The sequence below is a fragment of the Ambystoma mexicanum genome, chromosome 11 (assembly GCF_040938575.1).
Source record: "Ambystoma mexicanum isolate Mex_15411 chromosome 11, UKY_AmexF1_1, whole genome shotgun sequence".
Taxonomy (NCBI): Eukaryota; Metazoa; Chordata; class Amphibia; order Caudata; family Ambystomatidae; genus Ambystoma; species Ambystoma mexicanum.
The window spans coordinates 820,028,662-820,047,045 of NC_090934.1; the positions used below are offsets into that span (position 1 = coordinate 820,028,662).

The following is an 18,384-nucleotide window of genomic DNA, read 5'->3' on the forward strand; positions in this document are numbered from 1 at the left end:
CAAATGCAAATTAAGGGGTCCACACTTAATTTTTTACACTTGGTCCCACAAATCCTAGGGCCAGCCCTGCGCACAAGTGCCAAAAATGTGCTTCTTTGGACAGCTCCAAATGCGCAAGAAAACCTTACTCTGCGCTCAACACAAGCCACATATCACCAAATGTGCCCCCGGCAACTCTCCTCTCTGATTCACATAACAAATTACCTCATACTTCTAGCGCAAATCATACCTCTACACAATGCCACAAGCATGCCAGTCGTCTGCATAAAGCAACAAATGCCTTAACCAGCCCCTCTGCTTTGATCAAATAAATACCTCCTCTCGACAAGACAAATCGCCCCACTACAAAGGACCACAAGTGTTCAACTTCCACCCTTCTACACAGAACCAGGAGTATCAAAATGTATACCCGTTTACCCCAAAATCACCTGGGGAGGTAGCTGGATAACTACGCCACTATCTTTCTCAATTTGAGATTCAGAAGAACGCCCGTGTGCTTTTAAATCCTCGTGCACGATGGCCGCAAACGTCATATACTTTCCTGCTCAGCCATTTGAAGGGCGTATGTTCACCAGTGTACTATAGAACGTACAAGGCCCGGACGTAACGTAAAGCTCACGTGAGGAGGATGACGCGTGGGCTCATTGCTTGGGTCCGTTTTTCAGATGGGAACTAGCCACATAGTATCCTGAATTGGGAAGCTGCGTGACGGAAGGTGAGAGACAGGTAGAGAGACGTGGCATATGTGGTTCGCCGGCACTTTCTTTAGCACAGTTTGCTGTTCCAGTGTCTGACACCCACAGCCCATTTATGTCACTCATTCACTGCCTATTCCCCTTATTCACTCTCTGTCATTAATCGGCACCTCTTACCCCCGCCTCAGTAATCCACTGTTCATCACTAAGTGTCCCACTTAGCCCCAAACAGTGCCCTGCGGGCACACGCTCTTTACCGTCACTTATTATCTCTGCTGGCCGTTATTTAATGTTAGTCGTTGTCCTTCGCGCCTGCTACTTGTCCACGGTCTTCCACTTTAGTTCCTGTACATCCCACCTTCCATAACCGTTCGTATAAAATGGGTTTTATTAAATTATTTGTCAAATGAGCGATCGGACTTAATTAGATCAAACATGCCAGCGTACATTTTCTACATTTTTATCTCTAGTTTAATGTTTTTTTATGAATAAGCTTGGTTACTTTACTAAAACGGTGATCTCACACTATTTTAATCCGCTTCCTGCCACTATGTCAACAGTTACCGTGCTGCAACTACAGTACCTGCTTACCGCTGTTGTTTTGCGCCTGAACAAACTCTACCACTGGAGATTTTAATTTCTGAAACCCCCAGGTTCCTGTCCTGCGAGCTGCAGTGCTGTTGTTTTTAAAAGGCGTATTTAAGGTTGCAGGAGATATAAAACCATGCTCATTCTAAGTAATGTACAGAAACTGTTCCGTTGGTAATGTCGTGAAATTGTGCACGACCAGAAGATGTCATTTTCTTAAAAAGTTTAATGGTGAGGCGCAAAGCTGTCAAGGTAGCTCAGCAGGTTAGGTGGCTGTTGCTGAGATTGGGTGCGGTTTTAGAGGCACATATTTTTTTTTATTAGGAATTGACCAAACAGTTTGGTCTTACGTAAACACATTTTTAACTTTCAAGTTTAAATTGTACAACTACTAAATAAATCATTCATATAACAGTTCAACAATTCATTTCCCATCATCTATAAGACATTAAAATAAATAAAAAATAACGATCACCATACATTAATGAGCATAAGAAGAATTGAACCAAATATAATTCACAAATCATTTTGATGCGAGTCTTTCGCTTACTGATAAAATTAAGTTAAAAATGCACACTAGGTTTTTAGGCTTTTTCATTGTTCCTTTATGTGGACTATACCAACAGCACCGAGAATTGTCAACAAAGCGATGGTGATGCCACCTTGTATCCCACCACATGACTCTATGGTAAAACTCCTCTGTTTGCAGCCATTCTATTTTGTCCACAAATATGCAATAAATAACCAAATGATGTCTAGCTGGGGTTGATCCTGGGGTCTTATAGATTTGACATACCACATTGCCTGGAGCCGCTCCAGATCTAATGGCCCGTATTTCCCCAGTCAAAAGCAGATTTAACTGGAGATGCATACATTGCTATGCCAGTACAGATGGGGGGAAACGTGTCAAATACCACTTACTGGATTAGCAATCCAAGAAAGACTGGCGAAGAGGTTGTGCGACCTCCTTATTTTGATTGTTTCTATCCAATCCCCTGTAAAGAGTAATTATTTTACAAGAAGTGGCGTAGAAGAGGCACACTTAAAAGTTTGAGTTGAAATATGTTGCTTTTAAGTCATTTACAGCAATTGGACAGTTACTAATGCTTATTGTCCAGTATCCGTCCGGTGGTCCACACCCAATGTTGAAATAAGAAAGTCGTGAGGCACAAAGCTGCAAAGGTAGCTCAAAAGATAGAACAATTGAGATGTATGGTAACGTGCCTGCTACTTTTCTTGTTTTGCATCGTTTTCTTTGGCCGAATATGTTGCACTTTTCGTCCTCGGTGCCCTCAAACAACTATTTTCTTCCAACATCGCGTATTCTCTCTCTCTCTCGTGTTGACTTTCTTCATACTGTGTGCTTTCTAATCCCCCTTTCTCCACTCTCTGTCCCACCGCCTCATTTTTCCTCCAAAGGCCAGGGTATGAAAATCTAGCCGTTTACACACTATGTAACATCCATTCAGACTAGGCTCAGCACTGGGATACTGCTAGAGTGGCAATGGTTCTGTCTCAATGCCCATTCGCATATTAGTTTTATAGTGTTTGGGCTTTTCAGGAAAGCACAGTGGTGCACCCCGTCCCAAGTTAACCTGTCTGTGGAGTAAAGGAAGAGGAGGCAGTGGGAAGGTAGCAAAATCGGGGTTATTATACAAATAAAATGTTGCTAAGATTCAAGGGTGTTAGGGAGCAGATATGTTATTGTATTAGTTCCGTGTGGGAGAGTAGTTGTTTGGAGTGGATTAGCCAGAATGCTGATCAGAAATAGGAAAAATAGCCATATTGTAAACAAGCATTTTTCAGGGAAGGCAGTTTCTAGTACTTGGACGATGGTACTAGAATTAGTCAGAACATGGTTGTATGATAGGTTATTTATAACGCACTTAATACCCAGAGGTTTCTAAGCGTGGACTCGGGGATCGAACCTGTGTTGCTCCGTGTCACCTTGCTTCCCAAGGCGAGCACGTTGCCCCTGTGCTATTCTCCTGAGACTGTATGATTTGACTCATTGTGCTCAATCCTGCCCTTGAAACATTGGAGATTTGATTTGCAGGTATCGTTTTTAAGGCTTCCCCCTGCTAATCCTGAGAGAAATAATTAGGAACTGCCAAGCCCGCTGTCAGAAGTGACCGAACCGATTATTTGGCTGTGCAAAAAGTGGAAAGGAAAATGGGGAAGGGGCAACCGGACCCTCATAGAGCCTTAACCTGAATGGCATTTGAATGAGGGTTGTGTTCATAGTAATAAGGCAATGCAAAGTGAAGTAGATCGGGGAGGGCAGAGCTGTCACAGTTAAGGACCTTACTATATGAATAACGTATCCTGTGCAGCCCCATAAAGATTAAGATTATCGGTATGTGTCCTAGAGGAGAATATTGCACATGCCCCTTATCCGGGCCAGGATGCATTTAGCGTTCTGTGCGTAAGTCTGACGAACCAGGGTCACAGCTGCCTACCAGCCAAATTTGAAAAGTGGAATGTCTTTGGGCAGTGGAAAATAGGCCAATGTCTCCATCCATAGACTCTCAAAATACCCATAAGAGTTGCAATAGTCGAGAAAAGGAAAAAAAGTTTGTGCCCGTTCCCAATTATCCCAGCACCTGTTTTGCTTGCCCGGGGCAAAGTCCTGATTGTGTGCCATTGGGGTGAAGGGTCCTAGGCCCGGTGTGACGTGGCGCCTTCTGAGTGCTCTATTCCATCCCCTCAGCAACATTTTGGTGGCTTCCAGTAGTTGTCCCTCTGCTCCTCTGGCCCTTACCCGCAACGCGTGTAGTGTTCCCAGAGAGATAGTAGTCACCCCTTGCTCAATGCCCATCCAACCATTTAGTGTGTCCCTTCCCATCCATTTCAACATTGGTGCTATTTGCGCGGCCAGAATATACCTCTTGATGTCGGGAACCCCAAGTCCTCCCAGAAGTGGTAGCCTTGTCAAAATGTTCTTTTGTATTCTGGGTTTTTTCCTGTGCCACGCAAAAGTTATTAACTCCTTCTGTATCACTTTACTTATCTTAGGGGGGATATCCACCTGCAGGGAGCCCACCACATATAGCAGACTGGGTAGTAGTGTCATTTTAAGTGCCGCAATGCGTGCAACCCAGGATAATTCCAGGGCGTCCCATTTGTGTAGGTCTTCCCTCAATTGTTTCCACATGGGTGTTACATTTGCCCCATAGAGGCCTTTGTAATCTTTTATTAATTGTAGTCTACTGCCTCAATTTCCCAGGTTAGGGGGTACAATGCCCTCAGTGTATCGTTTTCCCCCTCTTCTGTTATGTTTAGGTCCTTGGATTTAGTGAAATTTATGGTAAAGCCCGAAATTCTGGATTCTTTTAACCTTTCCAATGCTTTCGGAAGTGAGCTTGTAGAGTCTTTAAGGAAAAGCAGGATGTCATCGGCATATAATGCTATTTTATGCGTTGCCCCTCCACCGACCACCCCCACCTACTCTTGGTCCTGTCTTATAATTTCCGCTATAGACTCCATCACCATGGCAAGTATTAGGGGGATTTGGGGGACATCCCTGTCGTGTACCTCTCTGTATTTCTATTTTTGCCGTTGTTCTCTAGTTGACCATGAAGGTCGTAGATGAGAGTTGAAAATTTGCTAGGAGCATACTGATGAAAATGGGGTCACAACCGAATTTCCTCAAGACCAGTGTCAAGTATTTATTTTTATGTATTATGTATTTGCATTTTTAAAGCACTCGCACAGCCCAGGGGCATCGAGGCGCTGTTGCAGGAATATTTCTTAGTTGCGTATTTATAACACGCTTAATACCCGGAGTTTTCTAAGCGTGAATCCAGGGATTAAACCTGTGTTGCTTTGTGTCGACTTGTTTCCAAGGCGAGCACGTTGCAGCCGAGCTATCCTCCCGGGACAAGTATGTCCAATCTAGACTGTCAAAGGCGTGTCGTGCATCTAGAGCAGCTATGGAAAATGTTTGCCCCGCCCTGGTTCCTAAGTCTGACATCTACTGCTTGCCTTATATTGTCTTGCCTGTGTCTCCCTATTATAAAGCCTGTCTGGTCCTCATGGATTATTTTGGGTAATACCTTCATCAATCTTGTTGCAAGGATTTTGGCGTACAATTTGGCATCACTCCTTAAGCAATGATATCGGCTGATAACTAGTACAGTCTGTGGGGTCTTCGCCTGGTCTAAGTATTAGCACTGTGGTTGAACTTCCCATGTCAGGCGTGACCATACCACTTTCCCTTATATGATTAAAGAGTTTAGTTAGTGGGCCTAACAGTTGATTTCGGAACTTCTTGTAGCATCCGCTCCCAAGCCCATCTGGTCCTGGGGTCTTGTTAGGGGGTAGGTTTGTTATTGCATCACTTATTTCTTGTGCCGTTATAGGGGCCTGAAAGTCTTATAGTCCTCCTTAGTGATTTGAGGCTTTCCATTATTTCCAGTTTCCCCTCCTCTGATGCACATGATTCCCCTTTTTCGTTTTTAAGCTGTGCAATTTAATTATGGGACCTTTGTTTGCGTAACTTGGCTGCTAGGAATCTGTTGGCTTTACCCCTCTGAACATAATATGTCTGCTTGGTGTACAGTAGGGACTGTGCCGTGCGGTCTGCCACATGAGTTTCCAGCTGGGCTCTTGCCTTCCGAAGTGCTCTCAGTGATTTTTTTTTTGTTTGCCTAGTTTTATGTTGTGTTTTCGCCTCCTGTAGTTCGGACTCAAGTTTTCTCTTAATGAGCCCTCTTTCCTGCATGTATGCTGTAGCCTGCGATATTAATTCCCCCCGGACTACCACTTTTCCCGCATCCCAGATTACTCCCCCAATCTGTTTCCCCATTATCATTGTCTTGAAAGTAGTTATTCAGTACTTTCTCCATCTGTACCTAAGTGCGATATTTCTCAGTATCATTTAGTTCAGCCTCCCTCTTTTTTACAGGTTTTGACCGTGTCTTTTACCATCACAATGTGCACTAGGACTGGAGCATGATCAGAGAGATATTGGACCTCCTATTTGTACTTTATCCACCTGCGGAATCAATGTGACCGAGTGTCATGATCTCTGCTTCCAAAAGATCAGGATTTGCCCGACTCCCTTGGAAGCAGACCCATAACCCCGGTTCCGAGTGCCAGCCAGTCCCAATTGGGACCTTTTGGACCCTGTCCTGGCGCCAGTGGCACCAGGCTCATAAAGATGCCCAGTCCCAGCGCTGGAAGCGCCGGGCTCATAATGCTTGGGTGGACTTACCTGCAGCAGACCATGCTGCTTACTTACCTGCCAGTTGAACCCCTGATCCTCTTCTGTTTGGGACTACTTTTCCTGTTGGGTGGGGCAGGAGCCACTCCCTAGGTTCAGAACACTGGAACTCTTCTGGAAAGCAGGAACTCTTTTCTTACCTAGGCGTGGCTGTGGAAGGAGACACCTAAGCACTACAGGAGGCTATTTAAACCACACCCGATGGATGAATCTTGCTTTGCGTTATTCTGCATTCTCTGCAGCAGAACGCTCATCGTGTCTTCTGCTTCTGATCCTGGGCCTAAGGGAACAAAGGCTTACCATCCTGGAATCCAGTCTTCAGCAGCACCTGTAAAGACAAAGAAAGAACAGGTTAGCACTACGGTCTTCAGTGGCAGCGCATCTCTTACCTGGTCCATCGGCTGTCACCAACGCCTCGCGCTGCATTCCGGCATCTGAAAGACAAAGGCTTACCTACTCTTCGCATGCTCCGGAGGTCTTCGCACTGCATTCCGGCATCTGAAAGACAAAAGAAGGTGCGTTTAAAGACATTGGGCAACTTTATTACTCACGTGCCATTACTCCTTCCCACGCCGAATCCAGTGGGTATTCCAGCACCCTTCAGCTTCTCTAAAGCTCCGAACTTGTACCTGCAAGATAAAAGGGACAGTTAGTGCGCATCGTGAAGCAGGCTAGATATCATTACAAAAGACTTTTAAGACATTTGAAGTGCCCAGAACTTACCGTTCGTGCAGTTAACGACAGACAGCAGCCCTCTGAGGTCAAGAGGCCTGCACCTTTATCCAGTGAAGAAACTGGTTACGGCACCCTGCCCCGAGGCAGATGGAGAGCTCGGCGTTCACTTACCTAAGACATCTTACTCTTCGAGTCAGACATACAGTGCACAGAGGTCCAGCCCAAAGAGCCAACCGTGTGTTACACATCACCTTTGAAGATACGGCATTCACCCAGTCAAGACCGGCGCCTCTGCGGGAATCAGGTGAGCGTTACACCGAGACCACTATCGTATCGATTCTTGAGTACCCTCTGAGCTGCTGAGTAATGAGTGAACTCCTGTTCTTGCTTGTGGAAACATCTCCACGTTTCCACTACCCCCAAATCCCTAAAGAGTTTCCCCAGCCTTGTCTGTTTCTCCCATCTGAAGCTGTGGGTGGCAGTGTTTTGTCTAGGGCAGGGTCCATCACACAATTTAATTAAAGTCTGCAACAATCACTATTTGGCCTTCAAACCATCCTCCCAGTTTCTGCAGTATTTTCCCTAGATACAGATCCTGCTTCTCGTTTGGGGTGTACATTCCGATTTAGTGTATGTACCTGTTCATCTAGCATGCCTTTCAGGAGTAGGTATCTGCCCTCCCTATCTCTGTGCACAGTCTGTTTCTTGAATGTCACACTGGTCCCCAATAGAATAGCCACTCCCTTGGTCTTTTTCCCGGCCGAAGCATAGTACTGTCTTGGGCCATCCTTCTTTAATCTACCAGGAGTAGGTGTGTCTTTTGTAAAAAGAGAATCGATGCTTGGAGGTCTGTTAGTCTCATTAGAATAGAGCATCGCTTCACCGGCGAGTTTAGGCCCTGTACATTTAGGGTTATAATATTCAAGTCGGTCATACCTCTCTTGCCAGAGCGTTCCCAAATGTTCGCTATGTCTCCAGCTGCATATACTATGCTTCTTCCCTCCTTGGAACTTTCCCTTGAAACTGAACTTCAACTTTAACTTTCCCTCCCCCTCCCCATTCCCTGTCCTTTGGACCAAGGTTTCTTAGAACCTCCGCCGTGCCCCTGCCGGGGCGTTGGATCTTGTATCTGCCCCAACTTTCCTCCTACCAGGACATGTCCATATCCTGAAATTAGGTTCCTAGATGTCCCCCTCCCCACCCGGGCCTGCTTCACTCTCCTCCCCATCCTTTCATCATCGCCCCTACTCCTTAACCTTCATCCGCCTCCCTGACCCAAATCTTGGGGCATACTTTTTAGTTATTGCCTTACGTGAGTTACCGCTTCTGGGCTTCACTTCGGTCGGGGACCTGTTTGGGTGAACTCTTTGCCTCGACCTCCTTTTGGTGCCTGATAACCATTTCCCATTGTTTGGGTCCTTCCCCATTTCTGATTCTGATACAACCTCTTGTCCATACAGGGTTCTTCCTCCTCTAGCTTTAGCAGGGTCATTGCTTCCTCGCAAGTTGAGATCTGCTGCTGTTTGCCCTCCCAAGTGAACAGCAAGCCAAAGGGATATGCCCATTGGCAAGTGATTCTTTTGGCTATTAGCGCCCTTGTGACTGGTTGCATCAGTCTTCTTTTATGTAGTGTAGATAATGCTAGGTCCTGGAATAATTGGACTTGCGTTCCATTGATGGAGACCGTTTGTTGCTTTTTCGCTGCTCGTAATATCTCCTCCTTCGTGGTGTAGGAGGTCATTGCTAGAAGGACATCTCTGGGCCTAGCTCCAAGTTCTCCTTTGTTAGGTCCTACCCTGTGCACTCTATATATTTAATGTGTCCTCTGGTTGCGGCCGGTTATCAGGCTGCTAGAACAATGCTGCATTGTTTCTTTCAGGTCTTTATCCTCGATTGTTTGACTCAGGCCTTTAACCCTAATGTTGGATCTATGAGATCTGTTCTCGAGGTCTTCTGCCTGAAGTTCTAGGTTGTGTGGCCCTGGCGACCCGCTCGAGGAGTATTCTGTTCTGTTTCCAATGTTCTGTGATCTCCGAGAGGCCCGCTTCTGTAGTGTCCACTCTGTCCCCAAGTTCTGTGATGTCTTTCCTGACCTCCTGTAGGGAGGACTGCAGTTCTTCTCTTATTTTGCTCAGTTAGTTCTTCTCTTATTTTGCTCAGTTGGTCCTGGAGGGATTCCATTATTCTACTTTCCATGCCTTTCAAACATTCTTGCAGCTCTTCATTGTTCAGGGCCATTTTAGTGTCCTCCTCTGTGCTTTCCCTACCGTCTGCTTCCCCCGTCGCACCCTCACTCTGCTGTTTTTCCAAGCAATGCTGTCTCCAGCAGTGCTCCAGCTGTCCCCCTCGTATTTTGGCTGTGCCTTTGGCTCCAAGCGGGGTGTTCTTGGATTTGGCCCCTGGCATCTGCATAATGCAGTGCACACCAAAGAGAAGGCAGCGAAGGGGGAAACTCAGCTCCCACCGCATAAAGGACAGTTCTGCAATCCCGGCGCGAGGAAGCGGGCGGTGAAACACAAACTGTTAAGATGGTTAGGAGGAAAATGAAGCGGCGCAACAGAAGGGGGAAAATCGGAACGGCCCGATCCACGGGACAGGGAAAGCGAGAGCAATGCCAATCGCAACTCCCAGGTGGGTCAGAGCGGACAGAGCCTAACTCACAAAATATCTGGTTAAGAGCGAGGTGGAACAGGGGCAATCCGCCAACAAGCACCACCAAAGAACATATTGCAAACCGCATAAAAGGCCCACTCAGGGCCAACTCGCCGGCAAATTGAGAACCGAAGCAAAAGCATAACGAGATCACTAGCTTCAGTGGGACCTACGCTTGCCCACCCAAAGAGACAGAGAAATCCCAATCTAAAGGTGTAGCCCGGGATTGCTTTTTAAAATGCCGGAAGAGGCTACCGCGACCAAGGCCCACGCATAATCTAACTCCGAAAGAGGGAGAACTGGACAGGGACAAGCTGAACTCGAGAGGCGCACATCCTGGATCCCCCCCACTTGGCCAAGGTGCCATAATGACTTGTTAACTTGAACTGCACATGTAATTTCTTTTGTCCTACTGGATCTCACCTACAGTTCTGCGGTGTATACTCAAATCTAACATGAGGTGAGGCTCTTTCCAGACTGTGCTAGCTTACCTATTGTGACTTTGAACCTGTACTGCATTCCTGTTGTATTCCCCCGTAACATGAGATGAGGCTTTCCCAGGCTTTGCTATGTTATGTTCACATGAAATGTTTTCCTGTCTTGGTGGGAATGTATCGCTCCATTCTAGAATGTTTTGTTTTGAGTGAGAACGGTTAAGATGCCAGCGGGCCAGCAGCACTGGCTGTCCTCTGCGGGCTTCATTAAAGGATCTTGTTAAACCATACCTGCTTGTGCCGATCCTTTCAATGGCGACAAAGGCAAAGCCTGCGCAGTGACCCTGCAGCAGCTACTGGCAGCCAGCTCTTCCGGGTTCTCCCTACCAATGCGGAAAGCCATTGAGGGCTGGCGGTGATCCCGTGGGGAAAGCCGTTGAGAGCTGGTGGTGATCCGGTGACCCGAATGATTGCAGAAGGCAAACCCGAACAGTGAATGCGACGGCGAACTGAGTGAGGGAAACAAGACCCCACCACGTCCACGGTGGGGTGGGGTGAGGTGGCAAAATTGTCCCGTGCGACCCTCCGATACGGTTGTGCTGTGAATAGCGAGCTGCACCAGCCGAAGCACATTTAGGAGAAAGAACCCTAGTACGCGCCAGTAACGTGAAAGTAGCCTTGGTAACAAAGACACATAACCGGAGATTAGTGAAAGGAAGGCAAACCAGAATTGCCTTCACCAGTAGAGTGGATACAGGATAAATTGAAAGCTATGCTAATGACGAGCAAACAAGATAAAGAAACCAGGTTGGCCTGCAACAAGGAGTAACAAGCAATAAGAAGTCACGGCCACAGCAAACATTCCACCTCCCCCACTTTTCTTAGCTTAACAAGGAAACCCCCCAGTAAGATGGAAAAGATGGAAAAAAGATTTGTAACACTTAACTGGTTGCTATGGGGGCAGACAAATGTGCACCTGCAAGTAAGCATGCTTTACTGTTACATAATTTGGGTATAGAAGGACACCGTATGTTTAGGGTCTACCCGAGCCAACAACTGAGGCTTCTGGTTAGCTGGTTGATTTTACAAGAACACTATGAACCTAGGAAAAAATGTGACATGTGAGCGTCATAACTTCTTTGAAACACTTCAATAACTGCTGGAACCAGTTGAAGGCTATGTGGCTGCCCTACGCACCCTCAGCCACACCTGTGAATTTGGAAAATGTACTAACTCTCTGATAGAGATCAATTAGTGAGGTGCATGAACAGCGTGAAAATTCAAGAAAAACTGTTAGCGAAGAAGCTTTCTCTTGAGTAAGCAGTGGAATTGCCTTGTAGCATAGCGCAAACCGTTCAGTACATGAAAGACATGAAATTGGAACAAGGAGGAAGTGAGATATGTGCTCTTAACAAAAGAAGTGGCGAGGGAAAGAGAGACGTACGTTGCTTTAAGTGTGGCTATACTGGCCAACTTTCTTCAAGCCTATTCTCCCTGGCTAGAAATGCATCCTGTTTGAAATGCAAGTGCAAGGGACGCTTTGCTTGAGTTTGCAAGGAGGGAACAGTGAACTCTATTCAACAAACCCTGACCAAATTGGAACAAGAAGTGGAACAAACAGAGAAAAAGCCAAAAAATTCCCGACATGCATTTGAATTTCTCGGTGGGTGCAAGAGAGGCTCCTTGGACGAAATGTATATCAATGGGAAGACCTTGACAATGAAGGTGAACAGTGCTTCTCCTTGGACTATAGTCTCTGGCGAAACCTTCACAAATGTCATTGGTGGGAAAGTACAAGACCTCAGGAACATGACATCCATCCCCATGGTTATGGAGAGGTTGAAATAGAGTTGTTGCAGAAGTTCAATGCAAAAATAGAGTATAAGGGCCGCAGCTGTGCTGCAGAAGTGTTTGTAGTGAAAAAGTGGTCATCCCTTCTTGGATGGTATGAACAGGCGAGACTTGGTATTCCGATCCAAGCAAATTCACACAAACCTTTTATTTTTATTTGTTGTTTTGGTCAAGAAATTAATTTGACCTTTCAACATATATGTACAAAAGTAAAAACATTCTCATAAAATTGTTACAACATTTACATTTCAATTATATTTGGCCTAATGAAATTATATCAACCGAAATTAACCATCCTGTTACCAAACTCGGATTCCTCATTATTGACCCTGCCTTTGATCTTCAATTGATTTAAATAATTCACAACTGCATATCTCATATGCTTAGAATTCCCGGTATACATTATTAACCATAATTAATCAGGAAATAACAAATGATCAGCATCAAACAGTTGCTTAAAATAAAAAATCCGTAGCGATAGCAAGGCTTTACACTCAACCATTAGATATTTCATGGTTTCAACCATTTGTTTACAGAAACGACATTCAGTGTTGTCTTTGGACATTTTTCCCCATTTATACATTATATTTCTTTTGTAGGCCATATATTCAATCTGAATCTCATAAAGTCCGATCGATGGATCGGATTATGTTATTGGTGTAAATATTTTTCAACTTGACCATATGCTTAAGTGCAAACGGATTCCGATTGAATCTTTGTATTTTCAAACATGCAGTTCTTGTCTTGATCCAATCGGATCTCCATAGCTTGATTTTTAGCTTTATTTGGATTTTCTCTTAATAGTGCTTCTGATATATTTGCACCTGTCAAGATTTTCCTAGCAAAAGTATGCCAGCTCATACCAAATGATTCTTTAGATGTTAGTAGATAATTAGACAAAATCAAGAGCAAGCCATTATTATTTTCTTTCATTATACATTTCCTGTACATCTGACACACTTTCCATTTGTAGATTGCAAAAACTGAAAAGTCCCAGCTCATGCCTGATAACAGGCATGGATTCAGACATGGGTAACAGTGACCTCTTCCAGTAAAGTTTCTCATATTTCGACCAATAGAAATAAGTTTGACACCTTTTTGTTTCGGAGCCATAGAGTATGGTAGGGATGTAATTTTGTAATATGCAATCAAGGGATCGATGGAAAATGTACAACATTTGGAGCGAATGAGTCTCATTTGAGAACGTCGTATTCTGTTTTAATTGTAAATAATCTTCTTACGGCTTGTCAGAAATGTGATAATTCACAGAGATACCAAGATAGATGTATGTGTACACTACCTGTAATTCGACATTTTGTAGGCTCCATTGTTAACATTTTTGTCTCTTTTTGGTTCCAAATTGCATGACTTGTGTATTTTTGAGGTTAATGCTAATACAGTTTTTACTAGCATGAACATCCAAAGCATTCAACATGTTACGCAATCCAACTGGTGTTTTCAATATGAGTACCATATCGTCAGCGTAAAGATGCCAATTAATAGCTGAGCCGTTTAACTTCATAGGATCTGTGATCACGCTACGAATACCAAGCCCAATATCCAGAATAAAGAAATTCAAAGGAGCAGAGACCAGCAAGCATCCTTGTTTTAAGCCCCGAGTAGTTCTTATGGGTTCCGACAATAATCCGTCATTGCTCAGCCGTATTTGGATAGAGGTATTGGAGTGGAATTCTATGATCCATGCGAAAGCAGACCTGAAATCAACAAACGCAGTGTAAATCGGTTGGTTGTTCCATTTCCCCTGTTCGATGATGGCATTCAGGGTTGTTAAATTGATGGCGATGTCTAGCCCTGGAATAAAACCCGTTTGAAACGGTTCCCTATGAATCAATTTGTTGAATTCACACAGAATCATACGGGCAAAGATTTTCCCTGGGCAATCCAAGAGAGCAATCAGTCTATAAAATATTGGATTTGTACGATCTCCTTTCTTGAATATAGGGAGAATCACAGATGTTTTCCAAGAGGGGGGTATATTTCCAGTTCTCATGATCTCAGAGAAAATAAGCTGCAAAATATCTGCCCATATAACCTTATTCTGTTCAACGAGTTATGAAGCCCATCCGGGCCAGAGGCTCGGGAGGTGCTCAACTTGGATATATAATATATCCTCTATGTCAAACTTTACCGTATGATCCACATCAATTTCATCCCACTCCACGCAAGTCTCTGGAAATGGAGTGCGATAGATGTTATCAAAATAGGCTTTCCAAACGCGTTCAGGGATGGGATTGATCTGGACTGTTGTCTGATGCTTATAACGAGCAGTATTCAAAAGCGCCCAGATTCCCCCAGACAATTTCACAATAATCTGTTTTAACATGGCTTCGTCATCACGTTAATATTGGAGGGCTCGACGGCCCAAATAACATCTTTTATATGTATTTTTTTTTTCTTTTTAGTTTTATCTGCTCGAGGTTGGATACTAAAGATTCATTGTGGTCCGTTAACAACATCTTTGTGTTTTCTTAAGTCCCTCTTTTTATGCTTTACCTCTATATCAAAGTTGTGAATGTGGTTAGAGAGGCCCCCGTGAGCTTTTGAACCTTTGGATGAGAATAATTGCATAGCATGGATATAACCGGGGCTGTCGGAGACATTGGAATCACCATATACATCGCTCAGATTTTGCTTGTAGTGAAGTAATTTGGATCTGGACCATTATATACGGTTGCCCGCATTGCTGATTCGTAAACTCGTTGTGTTAAGATTAATGATCCTAAATTGTACTAACGGCCAATTACAAGTCAAGCTTAGTTGACTGTGATCGCTCATTATTGTAGATTTTATAGTCAAGGATATAATTTTAGAAAGGAACTGGTTATTGACATAAATTTAATCCAACGTGGAGTGACAGCCCTCGTTATGCCATGTGGCCCTGGGGGAAGATCTCCCTGAACTGAACCATTCAGCATCACAAAATTTCTATTGGTCATCAACATTAACCAACAATGTTCATTGGATGACGTAGAGTCGGACAATAAGTGCATATTCAAATCACCCATAATGAAAGAATCCGTGATGGAGTTATCCAATAGAAGCTGATCGAAGATGCTGTTAAATTGATCAAAAAATTCATCCGAGGTGAGATGTTTTCTGCCCCAGAAGATATTTACTATGGCACAGTAAGTTTCACCTCGTCGTATTTTTATGATTTGAAAACAAGGCGACGGGGATCTATGCCATATAACAGCGAAGTTTTTATCCTTGCGAAAAGCCATCATTAGGCCTACCATCGGCCTGCCCATTAAAAACACAATGGCGGATACTAGATATATATCATAAAGATCCCAGACTGGGGCTGTTCGAAGCCAGGTCTCCTGGAGGACTATAATGTCATATTCTAAAAGATCTTTACTTTTGCTGTTAATGAGATGTTTAAATCCCCTAGTGTTCCAGGAGACAAGACGAACAGAATTAACCATCTGGGATTGTTATGATCTTCCACCATGGCTTTGATTCACCCATATATCGTTAGAACTTGGTTCAGAATTCATTTGAACAACACTTTTGTCCCCGTAAATTCTAGTTTGGGGTAGAATTGATTTTTCCATTGTTTGTTCCTGCACATACACATCTTGACGCAAGATAAAGCTTAGGTTATGAAAGGCTGTCCTAGCTAACCATAAAGTGTTAAGTGTCGCACCCCGGATCGGATGTACAGTCGTGCCTCAGTGAGGTCAGGGGGGATTTACAATGTTAAGCACACTAGCACGGTTCAGATCATATTTAGTGAAGGGGTGGCCTCGACATTTGATCAATAAGCAATGATGTTTTTTAAATTGAACTTGGCCTTTAAAGCTGGGATGATCTTGGCTCAACATTAGGCACTGAATTTAACCTGCCATCTGATGATTGTGGGGGTGCCGTATTAGAGCTCATGCTCACCTGTGACTCATAGTCCTGGCTCAACAACCCCGGGCCTTTCAAAAGCGGTTTAACATTCGTGTGAGTAATTTGCAGCAACTGACTAGCATCATTGGGCAACCCTTGCTTCGATAGCAACATGAGCTGTTTGATGTTTTCATTTTCCTTATTATAATTGGCAAAAGAGGCTCGTATCTCGTAGCTTTTGCAATGTACACTCTGTGTTTGTGGCTAGCCCTTCATGTGGGTGATGATTGTCAGAAAGCGATTTACCTTCTGGTAATAGGGTGATATCCGCGATAGCTGTTGTCGCTTCAGTACCTGTAAACACTTTTATTTGTGACTTCTTCACCATTTCTGCTGATAGTGTAGAAGCTATTGGTTTTGAGTTCAATTAATAAATTGAAGCTTTCAATAAAGACGAGGAGGCTGAAACAGCCAGTAAGTCACCCAATGGTTTGTATGCTAATGACTCCTTCCTCTGCAGCTGAATATCCTGCTTAAAGTGCAAACGTCTTTTTTTATTTTTTTTTAGCTGCAGTAAGTAATCTTGATGCTTTCTTGTTTTTAATTCTACTAGACGCTTCACTAGTATTTGCATTGATTTAGATGATTCATTATGACTTGTGGAATTTGAAGAAGACATGCTAGTGTTGATAAACATCGGAGCCAGAGTGGTGGTCGGTGTTTTCAAGGGAAGCTCAAGGATGGGCCTTCCTTCAAAGTTGTTTGAGTAGCTTCTTGAGGACCATCAATAACAACGTCCGGGTAAATTGTAGATGGTGCATGGCCTTTTGGGACGGGATAGATGGAAATGACCTTATCAGTTATGTTCGTCTGCGTCCCCTGACTAAAATGGTCAGACGACAACTTAGGAGCAGGTTGGATCTTTAGTCCTATCTCACGAAGCATATTTTCATGAGATTGCTGAATAAGGTCTGTCTGTTTTTTTACTTTCTCATCTAGCGTCTCATATAGCTTTGCCAGCAAAAGTAGCGGTGTATTAATAGCAGTTAAAGTATTATTAAGAGCAGGCGCTTCAGTGAAAGAGAACCTATTGTCATTATAATTGTCCTGTGGATCTCGTATGAAATATGGGTGATTACCAATGGGTTCATGAAATTGGGTGCGCCTAGGAGTGGGCGCTACAAAAGAGGGCGACCGATTAGAAACACTAGAGGGTGACTTGTCGAACATTACGGGTGATTTTTACAGCTCTTGTTTGTCCTTATCCTCATGTTTATCCTGTAGAACTGTATTTGTCTCGCTAATGGGCAAGCTCTGTCTAGCAGATCCATCATTAAGCTGTATCAAATCACCTGTGTTAGAGCAGATATATTGCACATCAGGCGTAGCAGATTCATGAAGTCAATCGCCTCTGCATCAATTTCACCAGCTAGTGTCAATTTCTCATATTCATTTCTTAACAAAAGCTGTGCCTGCACTGAGCACAAAGGGGGATTTTTTTTTAACGGTGATCTAGTTGAAACCACTGGTAATTTAGCACCGACTTCAGGAATTTGGGTAACACATATTTCATCCGATTTACATGCCAAAGCAATGGAGGCATCAGCTAATTCTGTACTAGGCATATTCATAGTATTCTCATTCACTTAGTGTAAATTCCCCTGGTCTGGAGCTTTCGGAGGAGGTATAGCAACAGACAAGGAGCACAATGATTTTAGTTTTGGAACAGTGGTTGTCTCCATAGAAGCTACATTTTGTTTCTTCACACCATCTGTTTGACAAAAAGTACGAATATCAACATTCAGCGAGATTGATGGTTTTTTCTTCTCTTGATTCTCTTTTAGCCTTTTTGCAAAAAAGATCTTTCGAGATTCCAAAGGTGAGATGTTATACAGGTCAGCACCAGGTTTAGGCATGCCTGATTTTAAAGACTTGATAGAGATAGACATGGTGCAGGGTGTTACCATGAAAGAGAAGCGATACACACAACATGTACCTTTTAAAGCAAAGAATTAGACTGTAAGGCAAAAGGAGTAAAATAAATTGCCAGAAAGCGTCCCGGCCGCCCCCCCCGCTGCCGCGCGGCTAAGCAGCGAAGAAGTACTTGGATGGTAATTGCACGTGTGGCGCGCGCTGTTCGCGGCCGTGCCCGTCTTGTAGGAGTGGAGCCGTGAGGCTGGGGGGCGGTCCGCTGATTCAGCCACTCAAAAGAGCTGGAAAACAAATAAACATTGATTTTAGGGCGGTCCTCGCCACCTGACTGGCTTCTCAATTCGTTTGTGTGAATCACCTGAAGCACCAAAAGCACACGAAAGTACACAAAAAGTCCTGCAGCAAGTAGCACCAGGCAGCAGTCCAGGAGCAGCACCACACGGCGAAGAAGTACTTAGATGGTACTTGCACGTGTGCG

At 44.2% G+C, this 18,384-nt stretch overlaps 1 protein-coding gene across 3 annotated transcripts in view; it reads left to right on the plus strand.

Annotated features, from left to right (window-relative positions):
* The first annotated feature begins 524 nt into the window (after positions 1-524).
* Positions 525-18,384, plus strand: part of NUCB2 (nucleobindin 2) — a 680,179-nt gene continuing 662,319 nt past the window's right edge. The window contains exon 1 of one of the 3 annotated variants that reach the window (XM_069623774.1): positions 525-715. The gene's annotated coding sequence lies outside the window, so the exon portion shown is untranslated. Of the gene's footprint in view, positions 727-14,547; positions 14,582-18,384 lie in introns of those variants that run through there. The other 2 variants (XM_069623775.1, XM_069623773.1) reach the window with 2 other exon arrangements.